The sequence below is a fragment of the Empidonax traillii genome, unplaced genomic scaffold, assembly GCF_003031625.1.
Source record: "Empidonax traillii isolate 1590-97213 ecotype Southwest subspecies unplaced genomic scaffold, ASM303162v1 scaffold342:size1861417, whole genome shotgun sequence".
NCBI classification, from domain to species: Eukaryota; Metazoa; Chordata; class Aves; order Passeriformes; family Tyrannidae; genus Empidonax; species Empidonax traillii.
This window is the reverse complement of record NW_020955535.1, coordinates 760565-765391: the sequence shown is the minus strand read 5'-3', so window position 1 is coordinate 765391 and position 4827 is coordinate 760565.

Sequence of the window (4827 nt, the reverse complement as noted above, 5' to 3'; positions counted from 1 at the left end):
GGCTCCCACAGGGAGGGAGTGAGCACTTCCAGGAGCGATGACGCATAGCTGGCATCAATTCGTTAATGGCCTCAATAAAAAAGTTTCCAATATGCTTTACAAACAACAAGCCTGATGGTTTGTACTGGTCAGAACTCTGCTAATGCCACTAAATTATCTCTTAGTATGAGAGGGAAGAGCAGGAGTTTTACCAGAATACACAATAATTCACATAGAATTTAGGGCAGAAAGAGATGTAACCATAAAGAATCACATTAAATGGAAGGTACAGGGAGTTTCTTGACTGAATGTTGGTATCTTATGTAGACTTTGCCCAGTACATAAGGACAAGGGTAGAGATAATACTGATTTATTAATAAAACACAGCACCACAAGCAGTTGCAAGCACCTTGGTGCAAGGATAATACAGTGATGATACAGTTCCAAAATTACTGTATTTGGGGACACCGTTTATAGTTTGCTATTGCAGATAATCTGTATCTCTTAGGCTGCATCATTCCTTTGAGGTTACAACTTCTGTGAGGCCATTCTGTTGAAGTTTTATCTGAAGGGAGGCACAATATCCTGGGATGCTACATGGATATCTGCAAGGCTTAGTTACTTCCTTGATCTTTAGTGTCTCGTGACATCTTGTGGAAACAGCTGACATGACTCTGACTCTCTTGTAAATGCTCCTGGGGTCTTTAATGATTTCAATATACATATAACCCCCCACAGAACTACCAAGATTTCTGAGGGTGTTGGGCCGTTTGGACACAGATTTAGGACTTGCAGGAGGCAGAATCATGATGTGGCTGTATAACATAAGAGAATACCATGATACTGCAATATTACTGATATTTAATAATTTATCTTTAGCATACTTTGCAATTGCAAAATTAATGTTGTACCAGTAATGGGATCCAACTTGTTCCTAATTAAAACAAACAAACCTATAGGGCTAGAAAGAATTCTCTTGAATCAGAACTGAATGGGTGTTGATATAAAGAATTCTTTGTTAAACCTGACTGGGAACACGGGTAAAATAAGTATCACCTTTGGTAAGTTCAAACAGTTTGCATAAAAACTACTACTCCCTAATTTACTGGTTTTACCTCTGTGTGTTTTGCTGTGGGGGAATACAGCAATGGCAAAGGGAAACTTGCTGCTCCACTAATAAACAGTCTGCTCAAATGAGAAGAATTTGTTCACATGTACCAGTGAGGTATCTGAAAGCAGAAAAGGATGGTGAATTACTGGAAAGTACCTCTGTATCAAGCTTCACTGGATTATAGTAAAAGAAAAATAATGATCAACCTGATATAATCAAAATTCCCCATGGATGAGAACTTGGAGAAAGTGTCTGCTGAATTCCCAAAGGCTGCTGGGAGCAGTTAGAGAACTCTTGGAGAAACAGCAACTTTAGGGAATGGGGTTTCATCAGGCTGGTGGTCAGTCCCCAGTGGAGTTCCCAGGGCTTAATTTCAGACCACTGTGTTGCTGAGTGACATTTTAAAGGCAATTCATACACATTTAAGAAGTCAATAATTAGATATTTAATTATTTATGATCTGTAATTTAAAAAAAATTAAAAATTCACTGTTACTGGGTAAAGATAAGTGAATAAGTGCTGGACTAGGGAAAAACCTGCTTGTGTCAGCAAATAAGGGAAGGAGCTAAAGCTGCTCTGGCAAAGTATAAGCACAATATGTGGATAAGTAGTTGGCACAGGCATAATTAATGTGTTATATTAAAAGAGGTGTCCAGCAGAAGATGCATAGTGTAAAAAAAGAAATTTACCTCTGTAGCAGCATTGTTTAAAATTGCAGTAGAGTGATACAAAAGCAGCATTTAGAAACAGTGAAAACAGACAAGTTCATGACAAAGCAGAAGGATTTCTTGCACGATGCAAAAAGAAAAAAGCTGTTTTGAGGGAATCTGATTGTGTCCCATGCAAAAATGAGATAAATCTGAGCAGTTGGTAAATTATATGTTAATGCACAAATGCAAACAGGAAGTGGCTGAACTGAGAATGGTTGCTGGAAGATACCTGAGCATTTGGAAGTCTCAGGAAGGGCTCTCACTGTAGCAGTTCCTCCATTGGAAAAGCTGGAGCAATGAAGATACTCAGAACCAAAAATCAATTAAGAGGAGCCAAGCTTTTAGGCAGATGGTACTATGTGTAATCTTCCATTTCCACTTATGATAGATACATATTTAGGAAACTTATTTCCAGAGTTGTTCTACCACTTGGAATTATCCTGTACATTCTTCATACCTTCATCTTGGAGGATTTCAGGAGACTGAGTAGGTTAATGGCAGTGAGAAAGCTCTAGAACACAGTGTTTACACAGTCACAATCTAAATTATCTTCTAGAGATGATACTATCATCACATTTTGTCTTGTAGGGAAGAAGTGAAACAACAATGAAGTGCTGTCAAAATATGTCACTAAAGCAATGCTAGAGGGCAGATTTATGGGTAATTTTGCTGGTTTGGTCTAGGATGGAGTTGATTTTCTTCACAGTAGGTGGTATGAGGCTGTGTTTTGGATTTGTGCTGGGATGTTTCCGTTGTTGCTGAGCAGTGCTCACTGTTACAGATTTACACGCACCAGCCACTGTAACAGGGTCTGACTGTAGGATCCTGCTAAGAAAGCAAAGTCTGAGTTCTTAGGTTACAGCTTGATCTGGGTGCCTCCAGAGAGACCCCAACTCCTGTTCATGCCTCTCAATTATACCCATAACCACCCATCACCTGATGCCCAAGTCCAATCCCTTAATTCTGGTCCATGATCTCTTAATGTCATACTGTTTTTCACTGTTACTGGGCTGGCCTTCTTCTGCCAAGGAATATTCCAGATGATAGGACATCCTGCTCAGCGTGTGAAGCTGGGGAAGAAGAAGGAAGGTAGTGATGCTGTTTGTCTTCCCAAGTCACCACAATAATGCTGAGCATTGGCTTTGTCCACAGGAGACCAAATCCTTGAGGTATTTTGGTATCACTGATACCACAGCCAAATAGAGTTTTTTTGCTGACACTGAGCATTTATTACTGATAACATCAGTATTGTAGAAATAAATCACTTCCCTGGGAGAAATGCTCCAAGTTAAATTCCTGCTAAAATTCTGGGAGAGAAAACTAATTATTTTCTTTATTTAAAACCATCACCTTCTGTCCCCCTATCCTAAATTTGGCCAAGTTCAAACACACCCATCTTCCCTCCAGAAGCTTCCTAGATTTGTATTCTTTCTGAATTTCACAGAACTGCTCTATCTGAAAATTGCATCATCTTTATCATTAAGTGGTGTGAGTCATTTTAACATGAATTCAAAGGTGTAGGTGAGCAGCCCCTGTGCCTGCACGATCAGCAGCTCCAGCACAGGGCACAGAGAGTGTTTCCTCAACTTGGGGAACCTGAGGGGAGAGGAGTGACCCACCAGCTCAGGCCACAGCAGCTGTGGAGACCCAGGGAGGGCGTTGGGAGCAGTGGTGGCCCAAGCCCACCATGTATAGAAGAAAAAGTGGCCTCTCTTTGTACTTTTTTCTTTTTCCTGTGTTAGTACACAAGAATGATGATTTTAGCACTGACTTGCATCCTCTGTGTGCTGTGAAGAATAATTGCCTGGTTTTGTTCTCTGTATATTCTCCTTCCTGAAATGGCTTCTGCTGTAATGTGTCCCCCTTTGAGCCCCACATCTGTGACTTTCAGGTTCCTTCTTTCCTCCCCTGCTGCTCTCTGGCTGTCGGGGGTGACAGGAATTATTTACTGAGTTCAGACATTTCTCTGCACAGACACACAGGGGCTATTAATGAACTTTTCCTGGCTGCAGAGATGAGCCAGGAGCACCAACCTGCTGCCTGCCTGTCACTGCCTTCATTGATTTTTCACTCCTGGCAGACTTTTTAAACCTGGTTTCACCTTCTCATCTGGTTCATGGGTGTTCATTGACCACCTCAGCTTTGCTCCAGCATTCCAGCTGTGGGGATGAACCTGCAGGCACAGCTCTGTGGGGCTCTGTTCAGTTTTCAGTGGAGTTTTGGGTACTTCCCATGGGCCCTTAGTAGTGGCTCCTCTTTGCCATGCTGCCAGCCAAGAACTTGCCAGGTGTAGCTGCCCATGCGCAGCCTGCACTGATCCTGCTGCCTGATCCTGACTCCTGCTGATCAGACTGAGCCCCTGCGTCCTGCCAGGTGCTTCTCTTTTCTCTTGGTCAGGGAGATTTTGGCTTCTTTCTGCCTCTGATGTCCTCCCAAGCCCTCCCAAATGCCCTTGGCAGAAGGGAGGCTGTGAATGGCCAGGCTGAGCACACCCCATCCCTCTCTGGCTGTGCTGCTGGTGGGCTTGGTCAGCCTCCACCTGAGCCTCCAGGTGCTCCGAGTCCAGCTTGTGCTGTCATCCCCTTTTCCTCTGGGAAGTGTTACTAATTTCTTGAAAGCCAGCTGAAGGTCAAGGCTAATGCTTGTTCAGCTCCTTCTCGCTGTTGATTTTTCCCTGGTCTCCCAAAATGGGGTGACTTGAGGGGAGTGGAGAGACCTGCCAGGAGCCTACAGCTCATGCCACAGTAGTTGAGGAGACCTGAAAGGAGGTTGTAGTCTGGTGGCAGTTGGTCTCGTCCCCCAAGTAACAAGCAATAGGACAAGAGGAAATGGCCTCAGGTGGTGACAGGAGAAGTTTAGGTTGGGTATTATGAAAAATTTCTTCAGCAAAGGTTGGTCAAGTATTGGAACAGGCTGCCCAGGGCAGTGGTGGACTCATCATCCCTGGAGATATTTAAAAGATATACTGATGTGGCACTTGGGGACATGGTTTGGTGGTGGATTTGGCAGCTCACTAGAAATGCACCT